This window comes from Lissotriton helveticus, chromosome 12 (genome assembly GCF_964261635.1).
Source record: "Lissotriton helveticus chromosome 12, aLisHel1.1, whole genome shotgun sequence".
In the NCBI taxonomy this organism is placed as follows: Eukaryota; Metazoa; Chordata; class Amphibia; order Caudata; family Salamandridae; genus Lissotriton; species Lissotriton helveticus.
This window is the reverse complement of record NC_136073.1, coordinates 482473619-482487447: the sequence shown is the minus strand read 5'-3', so window position 1 is coordinate 482487447 and position 13829 is coordinate 482473619.

Genomic DNA, 13829 nt, shown 5'->3' with positions numbered 1-13829 from the left:
TTAAAGCGAGACGTACATCTCCCTTCCCTTGTGACCCTCACCACAGCAAAAAGCTCTTGATGGAGTGAGGCCATGAACCTGACCATGGCCTCGTCAATCCCCATCCTCAAGAGGGTATCCCAAAGCTTGGACCTGTTGACCAAGTCGAAGGCCGAGGAGAGGTCCATGAATGCTACGTACAAGGACCCCTCCTTGGCCACCGTGTACTTTGAGATCAACAGGTGCAAGTTAGAACACTGCTCAATCGTGCCTCTTTTCTCTCTGAAACCGTACTGGATATCGGCCAACCCACCGCAACCTTCCAGACTATCCCTTAACCTAGCCAAAAGCACTCTACCCAAGATCTTTACTGAGGAGTCCAGAAGGGATAAAGGCCGATAACACCCTGGATCGTCCCTTTGCCCCTTTTTAAATATGGGGACTATAGTAGAAGTCACCCATGTGGTTGGGGGGGTACTATTTGCAGCTGTAAATACATTAGCTAGGATACCGGCCCATAGTTCTGGTGAATGCATATAAAAGTCAGCCAGTACCCCATCCGGGCCAGGGGCTTTATTCCTAGTAGTGGCGCGTATTGCTTTCTCAACCTCGATCCTGTTGAAGTGCAAGGGAATAGCCTCGGGGAAGGTCGTATTAAGTGGTTGGGTGATGACACCATTATCTCCATAAACGGAACTAAAATGTGCTAACCACTTGTCATCTGGAATGACACAGTCCGTATCTAAATTTGATGAGTCGGAGAAGTAAGGCTGGTTGATTACAGACCAAAATTGCCTGCTATCCCGCAAGATATCGATGGAAATTAGATTCTCCCAAGCCTCCTGTTTGATCTTATCCTGTCTGTTCTTAATAGCTCTTTTGTATTCTTTTCTTAGAATTGCAACCAATGCCCTGTCCCTAGGGTTTGCTTTAAGGGCCAGTTTTAGGGCTTTATGGGCTTTTGAACACAGAGCGTCAAACCATCGGCAGTGTTTAATCTCTCCCTTCCTCAGTTGGACCATGAGGTTAGAAGAGACTTTACTACAGATCGTTTGAAAAGCATCCATGATATCCCTGCCCTGCGATGATGGATTGTGGAAAATCATTATCAGGTCATTTATCTGTAGACCAATATCAGCATAAAAATCACCAGGAACCACATTTGCCCACTTCAGCCGTCTACCCTGGTCAATTGAGCGTAGTGCAGGTCCAGGGGTAACCTGTCCTGGCTTGAGGCCCATAGAATCCCCCCATGCCACCAACAAAATTATGGTCGCTAACGGGGGAAGGGACTGTACGGTAAGAGATAGTTCGGGTGAGAATGGCAGGAGTCATAAAGATATAATCAATGGTTGTTCCAGGCATTGTCCCCTTGAAAGTGGGTAATCTAGACTCCCCCTCCCTGTTCCCTAGTTCAAAGAAATTAAAGTAGGCCAAAAATTCTTCCAGTTCTTCACCTGCTTTAGTGTGCTCAAAGTGAGGACCCTCCTGTCCCATTGTCTCCATGCAGTCAATTGAGCCACAGCCTAGATCACAGGGGTGAATATTAAAATCACCCATTAACACGTAATCATAATTAGTATGAGTATTATGACTGATTGAATTTAAAATCGAATCCAGTGCGGCAATATTGTCGCCACCCCAATTCTTATTATTGGAGTTGTAAAAATTGATAAACAAAGTACTCTTAGAAGGACTAATTACCCTTTCTACAATCAGACAATTCGGGGAGTCATATTTAATCTGTTGCAGAGACCCTTTGAGGTCAAGTGAAAAAAGAGTCAAAAGGCCCCCCCTAGCTCTGCCTGCATTACTTGGGCTTGCAGCTACAGCGAAACCTACAAAACCGTCCAACCAAAACTGGCATGAGGTGTCCCAAGTTTCCTGTAGGGCAATAACATGATGTTCTCTGATAAAGCTCATCCAATCAGTATCGCTCATTTTAGATCTAATTCCTGCGACGTTCCAGCTAAGGATTTTGCATCCCGTTGCTCCATTTGGGTTGCTTCCCCCCACAGTCGATGTTAACTCAATATTTGATAGTCAATCTGTATTGTCCAAGCCGGACAGGGGGGCATAATGGTTACTCAAGATAAGCCCACCATCCTCGATTAAATCCTGGGGGGTCTGTGGGCGGATAATCGGAGGGACGTTTGGGGCTTTTGCTGATTGTGTTGTTGTACCAACGTTAGCATTTCTGCATTCCACTGAAGCCCTCCTGCCCTGTCATCTTGCTTGGTAGTTAATTACAGACCCCGAGTAGGCTGGAGGTTGATAAAAGAAACCTAAGGGAACAGGTCTCAGGCGATCCCTAAACGAGATCGTCAAACCGTCCCAAAACAGCCTATCAGCTACACTGTCCCTACAGAAGTTAATCACCACGCAATCACCATAAGTAGTTTTCGGTTGTTTGCCAATCCTGCCCACTCTCCTTGCATGGATTATCATGTCAGCAATATTCTCCCCACAACATTTCTCAGAGCACCACATTTTCACTTTGGTCATAAGATCCCTGGTAGATTCCCTCTCCCCCTCCATGAGGGGTTCCACCCCAATGAACACAGCTACCAGGGGAGACGCTTCTGGGGGAAGGTGGAGTTTGTATGAACTTGGGGTGGCCCTCCTCTGGGGGGGTGAGATCTTCGGGAGAAGAGCCAACGGTTGAGCTCCCGGAGTTGGGGCGTTAGCCTTCTGTTGAGGGGGAACTGGTATTAAAACCTGGGGCCTGGCATCTTTATACATAGTACTACTTGTGGGGAGTATATTTATCGTATTTCCTACTGGTGTCAAAACCCCACCCGCCACCTCAGCTATACCTTTGTTTGTTTGAACTGAATAGACCGGTAAGGAGCTTACAAGTCTGTCAATGAGGGAACATTTCTTTAGAAGACCTTCCAAGCACGTATTTAAAGTGTCCACAATGTCTTTGGCAATTCCCACCAAGAGGGGTTCAATCCTCTCCACAAAAAGTTCCTCGAGTTTATCCTCCAAACTGACCGAGATATCAGTTGTATGTGGCTTCGTATTGACTTTTTTCCCTTTTTTATTTGGCTGAGGAGCCAGCTGGGGGGACACCCTTGGAGATGTAACAGATAGAATGGGGACAGTGTCATTTCTCGTTTGACCCAGAGGGGGAGGATTTACTATTGTGACAAGTGGTTCCAGGGGGAGACTGGATATATTAATGGGGCCTGGCGCAGCTACTTCCAGAGATGGTAATGATGCAACATATCGAGGTGAGGTTGGAACAATGCCCAGTTCTTGCTCGGCATTGGCAATTTCATTGGTGAGTGCCCCCACAGCAGAAGAGAGGTATGACATTATAGAGTTGGAGTTTCTTGGTACTTTAGCGTTTTTCCCCCCATCCTCCATGGTTACATGTTTTTTCCTCTTACCCATTTGAAGTGGTAGACGTTAGTGGGGCGGCCCTGCCCCGCCTCCTTCTGCCTCGGACTGCCAAAGACTGCCCCGCCCTTGTCCCGGGATTCTCCCGGGCAGCTCCTGCATGCAACTCGCGGGGCGAGTGGAGGGCGCGAGCTATGAAGCGCCTCCGGGCGCGCTGGTGACTCCTGTGCTGTGCGCCGGTCCCGGGGCTGCTGGGTGGTGTAGTTCCCCGATGGGAACTACTGCTGTTCCCCTCACGGCTTTCCTGGTCAGCGCGGCCGTTCCCCTCACGGCGCTGGTGTTGGTTGCAATGCGCCCCTGTGCCCCTGCCACGGGCTGTGCAGGCGAGGCTAGTGGCTTGTTGGTGTCCCCAGGAGCTCGCCAAGGGCGTGAGCTATGAAGCACCTCCGGGCGCGCTGATGACTCCTGTGCTGTGCGCCGGTCCCGGGGCTGCTGGGTGGTGTAGTTCCCCGATGGGAACTACCGCCGTTCCCCTCACGGCTTTCCTGGTCAGCGCGGCCGTTCCCCTCACGGCACTGGTGTTGGTTGCAATGCGCCCCTGTGCCCCTGCCAAGGGCTGTGCAGGTGAGTCTAATGGCTTGTTGGTGTCCCCAGGAGCTCACCGAGGGCGCGAGCTATGAAGCGCCTCCGGGCGCGCTGGTGACTCCTGTGCTGTGCGCCGGTCCCGGGGCTGCTGGGTGGTGTAGTTCCCCGATGGGAACTACCGCCGTTCCCCTCACGGCTTTCCTGGTCAGCACGGCCGTTCCCCTCACGGCGCTGGTGTTGGTTGCAATGTGCCCCTGTGCCCCTGCCACGGGCTGTGCAGGTGAGGCTAGTGGCTTGTTGGTGTCCCCAGGAGCTCGCCGAGGGCGCGAGCTATGAAGCGCCTCCGGGCGCGCTGGTGACTCCTGTGCTGTGCGCCGGTCCCGGGGCTGCTGGGTGGTGTAGTTCCCCGATGGGAACTACCGCCGTTCCCCTCACGGCTTTCCTGGTCAGCGCGGCCGTTCCCCTCACGGCGCTGGTGTTGGTTGCAATGCGCCCCTGTGCCCCTGCCACGGGCTGTGCAGGTGAGGCTAGTGGCTTGCTGGTGGCCCCAGGAGCGCGCCGAGGGCGCAAGCTATGAAGCGCCTCCGGGCGCGCTGGTGACTCCTGTGCTGTGCGCCGGTCCCGGGGCTGCTGGGTGGTGTAGTTCCCCGATGGGAACTACCGCCGTTCCCCTCACGGCTTTCCTGGTCAGCGCAGCCGTTCCCCTCACGGTGCTGGTGTTGGTTGCAATGCGCCCCTGTGCCCCTGCCACGGGCTGTGCAGGTGAGGCTAGTGGCTTGTTGGTGTCCCCAGGAGCTCGCCGAGGGCGCGAGCTATGAAGCGCCTCCGGGCGCGCTGGTGACTCCTGTGCTGTGCGCCGGTCCCGGGGCTGCTGGGTGGTGTAGTTCCCCGATGGGAACTACCGCCGATCCCCTCACGGCTTTCCTGGTCAGCGCGGCCGTTCCCCTCACGGCGCTGGTGTTGGTTGCAATGCGCCCCTGTGCCCCTGCCACGGGCTGTGCAGGTGAGGCTAGTGGCTTGTTGGTGTCCCCAGGAGCTCGCCGAGGGCGCGAGCTATGAAGCGCCTCCGGGCGCGCTGGTGACTCCTGTGCTGTGCGCCGGTCCCGGGGTTGCTGGGTGGTGTAGTTCCCCGATGGGAACTACCGCCGTTCCCCTCACGGCTTTCCTGGTCAGCGCGGCCGTTCCCCTCACGACGCTGGTGTTGGTTGCAAAGTGCCCCTGTGCCCCTGCCATGGGCTGTGCAGGTGAGGCTGGTGGCTTGTTGGTGATATGCTTAGGATTGCTATGTTATATTTGGTACACCTAACATTTTGAGCAGTCTGAAACTGTGGTTTTTACAGTGAATTTCTAAGGTTTTATATATATATATATATTCACTGAAAAAACCATAGGTTTCAGGCCTTGTATAGTTAGGAATTAGCATTTAAAAAAAACCTTTGAAATTCACAGAAAAAACCATAGGTTTCAGGAGTTATATAGTTAGGAATTAGTTTTTTAAAAACCTTTGAAATTCACTCAAAAAACTATAAGTTTTATTGGTGTTATAGTTAGCTGGACATTTTACTCATACAAAACCAATGAAATTGCTCCTATATAGTTAGTTGTACTAACTATATTTCGCGCACCCGCAATCCACTGCTGATGATGTCACATATTAGATCATTCATGACATGGTCAAGACATCACTGATGACATCTCAAATGACATCACTGATGACATCATCCAGTGAATGTGGTTTGCTTTGTTATTTAAATATGCATTATATATATATAGCAATTTACATTGAAGAATGAGTGGATATATATAAATAAATATTTGGATGGAGGATTTGGTAGCAGTGTAATTGACTGTTTACTTGACCAATTTATAATGTCTCACTAAATATAGTGGATAGTGACTAAACTGTGTGAATATCTGTATCACTTTGTCAGTTGTTGTGTAAACTGATTCTACAGTTGGTTACTAGCTATGTGAAAGTCTATATTAGTTATTGATTAGTTAACTGAGTATTGGTATGGGAGTGTGAAAGTGTGTGTGGTTCGGTGGGGGGGTGTGACTGTCCAAAGATGTCTGAATAGTTGATTCAGTAGATATATGAAGTTAAAACTACATGTTCTAACAGTTTGGGTGAGGTAATCTCTTTATGGGTGTGGTGATGAGTAAATATATTTCTCAAATGTACAGGTCCAACAAACTAGAAAAATAAAAGGCGGTGTATGTGTCAGTTGTTGTATATAAATAAGTATATATAAGACACAATGATTGTGTGAGTGACTGTATGGATAACTGTATACTTGTAATAATGATTTTATAATTCACTAAGTATGACTTACTATCTAAATGAATAGAAGAAGTGGTGTTTGTATAAGTGTTTTGCTAAGTAAATATGTAAGTATGATCCATTGTTTGCATAAGTGAGTAGGATGACTTCATATGTGAATAGGATGCGTGCTGTTGTTTAATGTCGATATAGATGTATAAGTATTTTTGATAGTGTTCTATTGTTCATTGACAGCATGTATGAGTGAATCCATAGGTAAGTGATTAGATGTGTGTATACATCTATGAATCACTGAGTGGATTTTTAGATACTTGTATTGCTGTGACAATGGATTTAAATATGATACTCTGTATTTTACAAACAGTGATGAAAAATTGTAATAGTGTATGAAAAGGTGTATGTGATTGTCACGTGGATGATGTCATCAGTGATGTCATCAGTGATGTCATTTGAGATGTCATCAGTGATGTCACTGACCATGTCATGAATGATCTAATATGTGACATCATCAGCAGTGGATTGCGGGTGCGCAAAATATAGTTAGTACAACTAACTATATAGGAGCAATTTCATTGGTTTTGTATGAGTAAAATGTCCAGCTAACTATAACATCACTAAAACTTATAGTTTTTTGAGTGAATTTCAAAGGTTTTTTAAATGCTGATTCCTAACTATATAAGGCCTGAAACCTATGGTTTTTTCAGTGAATTTCAAAGGTTTTTTAAATGCTAATTCCTAACTATAACTGGTGTGTAACCTATGGTTTTTTCAGTGAATATATATATATATATAAAATTTCTATGGCAAAATGAAACCCCTCATTTTGTTCCTTTTCAAATTAAATGTATTAAGTGTTACCACTTTATTCCAATCAAGATGACTTCAGGTGTGCCATACTTTTGTCATAAGTAAGACTGTTAGCGTTCTAGTTGTTCTTTAGAACACTCTGGGACATTCTGTCATTGGGCTATAGTTGGGCTACATCTGGCTGATATTTGGGCTACATTTGGGCTCTTTTGTCTCTGTTGGCCATCTTGGGAGACTGCATATCAGAATTTTTTTAATGAAATATAAGAGGATTTGAGAAGTCACTCAAAATGTGCCCTCATTTTTCTTTCTTCAGCACTAATCATAATTTCTATGGCAAAATGAACCCCCTCATTTTGTTCCTTTGCAAATTTAATGTTTTAAGTGTTAACACTTTATTCCAATCAAGATGACTTCAGGTGTGCCATACTTTTGTCACAAGTAAGACTGTTAGCGCTCTAGTTGTTCTTTAGAACACTCTGGGACATTCTGTCATTGGGCTATAGTTGGGCTACATCTGGCTGTTATTTGGGCTACATTTGTTTTTTTTTGTCTCTAGTGGCCATCTTTGGGCTACATTGGGCTACATTGGGCTACATTGGGCTACATTGGGCTACATTTGGGCTCTAACATATATATAGCCCAATGTAGCCCAATATATATTTTTTCAAAGTTAATTTTCGTACAAACCACTGGAGCACATATCTTGAGACATAGCAAAGGCACATCGGGCTACCAGTCCCTACAATTTTGCCAAGTTTGGTGGAAAACCATTCAGCCGTTCGGGCTAAAAGTGAGTCCAACCGCCCTATGGAAATTAACATGGAGAAAACTCGTTTTGGGACCCCCCTTTTATCTCCGCCCCCGCTTGACGAATCCCCCCCAAACTTTCGGGGAAGGAGCGGAGCGCCGCGAGGCAAAGTTAAGGAAAATTTCAGGAAGATTACTCAACCGGCGCCAAAGTTATTCCCAATAGAATGTTGCGATTTCCCTATGGAAAACAATCCTAACTATATATACCTACTGGCTATCGCCAGTAGGTAATATATATATATGCAATGCTTCGGCGCGGACCAATAAATGTCCAACTTGAAAGCAAGTCGGAGTTGGGCTCTTTGTTCTTTTGGAATATATATATATATACATATATATATATATATATATCTGCAAAAAAGAAGGAGAGAACCCTAAAGGGGTTGCATTTACTCATTTCAGGTTGGCTTGAGTTGGTATTTCACTAATTCAAAGCTGTAATATTGTGCCTGGAGTGATAAATGGCTTTTGTAATTTTACAGCTCGGCAAGGACAGCACTGTACTAGTCCTATGCTTAAAGACTTTGCTGTATAAATTGCAAAATACTTTGTCATTTTCTATCTCGGCGTGGATAGCACTGTGCTAATCCTATGCTTAAAAACTTTGATAGAAAAACAGACATTTGAGGTGAGCAGATCTAGAGTGTTGCTGGTGTTGAGAGTGCTCTAACAGGGGCTGCTTTCCACCTAAATTTGAGAACTACCCAGAGTTCTCTCCTTCTTTTTTGCATAATTTATGCATCACTCTATGCCTGAAAGGGTTTTGTTTTGACATATATATATATATATATATATATATATATATATATATATATCCAGCAAGCTTCAACGTTTCAATCTAGCGTCGACGGGAAAGCACACAGGCATCCAATTTCCAAATGCTTTATTACAGACCCCCTACCCCCCTAACAGACGCGTTTCGCCCTGTGGCTTCATCAATGTTAGTTTCTTTTCAAACAAAGCGATCATTTCATACCGTAAAGCCTCACGGGATCCAAGAAAACAGTGATGAAGGACTAGGATTCTTTTTACAATAATAGCAGCCATCTTATAACATGTTACTTCATCGGACACAAGTCAATCAAATATCGACTAAAATAAAAGTGCAAGTGCATTTGTGTGATAATAAAAAACTGTTCCTTGGGTAGAAAAATACATATTTTATGTACATATGGCTTCATTGTTTACATTTTTCTATGCATCTATATGTGCATTTTTTTATATATGTTCTTTATATTATTATATCTTTAACGCAGCCTCGTTGTTCAAGGATGTTGCTCCCATTGCATATATCCTATTTAATTAACCTGTTAATAAACAGCAATCTGCGCTCATTACTGTTCCTACCCAGCAGGGATATCTCGCCCTGTATGGGCTCACTAACGTGTCGATATATCCATAATATTTGAGTAAATCTCTTTTTTTGTAAATGTGCAGCATGCAGATTGACTAGCATCACTGAACTCTGAATCAAATATTAGCACATTTCTTTTACACATATAATCTGTATGTATGGGGTCTCACAATGGTATCCTACGCCGATGATACCCAGTTGGCGGTGGCCCTTAACGGAGATTCCGACCAACTGGCATCCAACTTTGCGGATGGTTTGAGGGCAGTTGCTAGCTGGCTAACGACCAACTGCTTACAGCTCAACGCCCTAAAAACCGAGGTGATGGTACTGGGTAAACAGCCAGATCTGTGGGGTGCAAATTGGTGGCCTAAGGAGTTAGGACTCCCCCCAAAACCGGTGTCTGAATTAAAGAACCTTGGCGTCTGGCTGGACTCCAAACTTACCTTCTCATGTCACACTAAGAAGGTGGCATCTATGTGCTTCGGCATCTTACGTGGGTTGAGGCCTATCCTCAAATTTTTTGATGCCCCCACTCGCCAGATGGTAGTTCAAGCGAGTGTACTATCTAGACTTGACTACGCAAGCTCACTGCTTCTGGGCGCTAATCAGGCGGAAGTCTTGCGGTTTCAACGGGTCCAGAATGCGGCAGCTAGGGCCCTGGTAGGCCTTCCACGGTTCTGCTCAGCCCGCAGTACAATTGCTAAACTACATTGGCTGCCAGTCATCAGACGCATTGAATTTAAAGCATCATGCTTTGCTTTTAAAATCTTGAAATCTGATACTCCTGCCATTCTTCAGCACCTCCTGACTCCCTACACCCCTTCGCGCAGTCTGCGCTCTGCTGGCCAAAGTTTGGCATCTATTCCCCGATTTCGCAAATGCAGATTGGGTGGACGATCGTTTATGGTGCTGGCCGCCAAATTGTGGAATGCACTTCCAGTCCACATTCGCTCTTTAGAAAACCTTCTTGCTTTTAGGAAAGCTATGAAAACTCATCTTTTCCCACTCCCCTATTAGCTTCCTACTTTGTTGTTTGTTATGTTCCTTTTCAGATATAGCGCCAGGACGCCCCTTTGCTGGGGCAGCTGTGCGCTCAAAAATACATTTAACATAACATAACATAACGTATTCATCATGTCTCACCCTTCTACAAATGTACCCATGATTCTTCGTCATTATTCAGACCTACAGGACCTTTGTCTGGAGGTCAATGATGTACTTTGATTGAAATGTTCTGAGGGTTTTCACACTGTCCCCTCCTCTTTCCTTTCTGTCTACTTGATCCAAACAGTAGAAGATTAAAAGGTCCCTGTTGCTTTGGTGGTATCTTTCAAAATGTCGCGCTGCAGGTACGCTTTGTCCTTGTTCGTTATGACCCGCATTTGTTCAAGGACAAGTTTTTTGGTGGGGTGGATTGTGCTCCCGATGTAGCGTTTGGAGCATGGACACTCCAAGCAGTACACCATGAAATCAGAGTTGCAGTTAGGAAACTTCAATATCTGTCTTGTGGGTCGTGGGTCATCTGGTCTCCCTTCGTAGCTCAATCTCTTTTTACTGTGTTTACAGGCCTTACAGCGAAGGCATGGGTAAAAACCCTTTATGTTGATCATAGTTGGAGTTTTAGAAAAAGAGTTGAAATGACTATGTACGAGATGATCACCTAGTGATTGACAACGTCTGTATGTAATGGAGGGGTGCTCAGGGAGATGGTTTTTAAGAATGCTATCTGTTTTTAATATGTGCCAGTTTGTATTAAACACATGTACTAGTTTACCAGATTGAGTGTTAAAGTTGGTAATCATTCTAGTTTATCCATCTATATTGGGTCTGGTACTGGCCACCAATAGATTTTTTCTATCTACCTTTTGTACCCTCTCTACAGCATCTCTCAGGATGGTATCAGAATATTCTCTATCCTGAAATCTCATTATGGCCTAGTCTTTTGCTTTCTTAAAGTCTTCCTCGTCTGAACAATTATGTTTAAGACGTAGTACTTCTCCAAACGGTATACTTCACACGAGGCTTCTTGGATGGTGACTAGCTGCGTGTAATACAGCATTTCCTGCTGTAGGCTTTCTGTAAAGCTGTGTCTGCAGGGTGCTGTCAGTTATGAAGCCCTCTAAGTCCAAATAGTTGATCGAAGTCTCAGTTATGATACTGGTGTGTAACGATTGAAAGCAGCGCAAGAAATAGTACGCGCCACTAACCTGAATCCTATGCCCAGCAGGAACGACTGGATGACTGTCCTCGCAACCTCACACCGCACGTCACCCAATAATGGGACAATCACCGCTATTGGAGCGAGCACAGCCGGAGGCCGCAAGGGAGAACAGAGAGATGGATGAGGGGTTCTTCTATGCTTCTCAGGACAAGATCCAGAGCCAGCGGCTTTACTGGGAAGACCTCCCTGAAGGTGGGTGAAAAGATGTAGAGAGGATAATGTACTTCCGCACTGACTTGAATATCCCAACCTCCCCAGTGTTCCGGGACTTACCACTGATGTAAGTGAGCTTTTCCGTGCAAGAAGTCTGAAGATACAAAGAATACAGGGAAGTCTGCTCCACAATTGGCGAAAAGTTACTGCACTTTCCAACCAAGCTCCTGTAACGGATTCCCGAGGATGGAACTCTCCTCGGCACTAGTTTAGCAAAGTACTGGTACAGGAAACCCAAAATACTCCTTTTGGAAATGTATGTGGATGTGGGCTCAATGACGTCCGTAATACAGGAAGCCAACGTATAAACAAATCAGAACAATGTGCGAACCGCACTATACCTTCTTCCAGGCTTTGGAATCAAGAACTACAAACAAGGTACATGGAAGAGAGCGAGCCCGCTCTCCTCACTGCTTTTCCCAACAAGCGCGGCTCTGTTATACTCACAGGGATGCGCTGGGAAGCTGTCTCCTCGCTGATGTTCCAAACAAGCGCGGCTCTGTTACTCTCACAAAGACGCGCTGGAAATCCGATAGTCTGACCACGCAGGCACTTCGTCGTCGCGGCGGGTGTCTGCACAACTGACCACGCAGGCACTTCGTCGTCGCGGCGGGTGTCTGCACAACTGACCACGCAGGCACTTCGTCGTCGCGGCGGGTGTCTGCACAACTGACCACGCAGGCACTTCGTCGTCGCGGCGGGTGTCTGCACGCTTGACAAACTGGCTAGTCACAAAACTCCAAGACAGAGGCTTCAAATCCGCAAACAACATGGAACAAACCAAGAACAGGATTGACAAGCCCCGTTTTGTGCAAGGGGAGGAGCTTAAGTAAGTTCTTCCCATTGAGCAGCCTCCTGGTGCCGCTTGGCCTTCTGGGACTGGTAGTTTTTCTGAACATGCCTGAAAACGTAATGTCTGCGGCGACTTGCCGCTCTGCCTAGGGCGATCGCTACAGAACCCCCCCTCGAGGACTGCCGTCCCGGCGGTCGTCCCGGTTTACCAGGGTAGCGTTCATGAAAAAGCGCAACCAAATCAGGACAATGCAAGTGGTCCGCCGGTTCCCATGAGCGGTCTTCGGGACCGTAGCCCTTCCACTCGACCAAATACTGGACCCGACCCCGCACCACACGGGAATCCAAAACAGACTCCACTTCGTACTCCTCCTGCCCTTCCACTTCCACAGGACCCGGGCGCTCAGGCAACCGGACACTCGGGAGGCAAGGCCGTAGAAGAGAGACATGAAAAACCGGATGTATGGACCAAGACACAGGCAGAGATAGTTTCATAGCCACGGTGTTGATCACCTCACAGATACCGTATGGCCCTATGTATTTGGGTTTCAGTTTGTTCGCTCCTTTCAGGTGTAAGTTACGAGTGGAAAGCCATACTTTATCTCCTACCTTGTACACGGGCTCCTGGGTTCTCTTCTTATCGGCATACATCTTTTGGGCATCCTGAGCCGTCTTCAGATTGTTCCGAGCCTCTATCAGTACGGCGCGGAGATGTTCATGGTGTTCCTGGATGGTGGGAACCAAGGAAACACCAGGCCACTCGAAAGGGAGCATATTCGGGTGAAATCCGTTCAAACAGAAAAAAGGAGAACATCCCAGAGTAGAATGCACGGCGTTATTGTACGCAAATTCCGCCAACCATAACAAGGTGGTCCAGTTGGTTGTGTTCTGCAAGGTGAAACAGCGTAAGTATTGTTCCAGAGTTTGGTTTAACCGTTCTGTCTTACCATCCGTTTGAGGATGGTAGCTGGATGATAGGCGAGCGTCAATCTGGAGGATGGTACAGAGCGCCTTCCAGAAATGAGAGGTGAATTGCGTACCCCGGTCTGTGATCACCACATTTGGAAGTCCATGCAGACGTACAATGTTTTGTAAAAACACCTTCGCTAATTCTCCGGAGGTAGGCAAACCTGGTAGGGAGATGAAGTGGCCCATCTTGGTGAGATGGTCTACCACCACCAAGATGACTGTTTGTTTCTCACAAGGAGGCATTTCTACAATAAAATCCATGGACAGGGTATGCCAGGGTTTGGACGGGATGGGTAGAGGGCGCAGCAATCCTGTTGGTTTAGCATGAGATGATTTACCTTGCGCACAAACCGCACAGTTTTTTATGTAGTCCTTCACATCAGTCCGGACGCTGGGCCACCAAAAGGACCGTTCCACCGTAGAGAGTGTCTTGTACACACCCATGTGTCCTCCCAGTACTGAGTCATGGG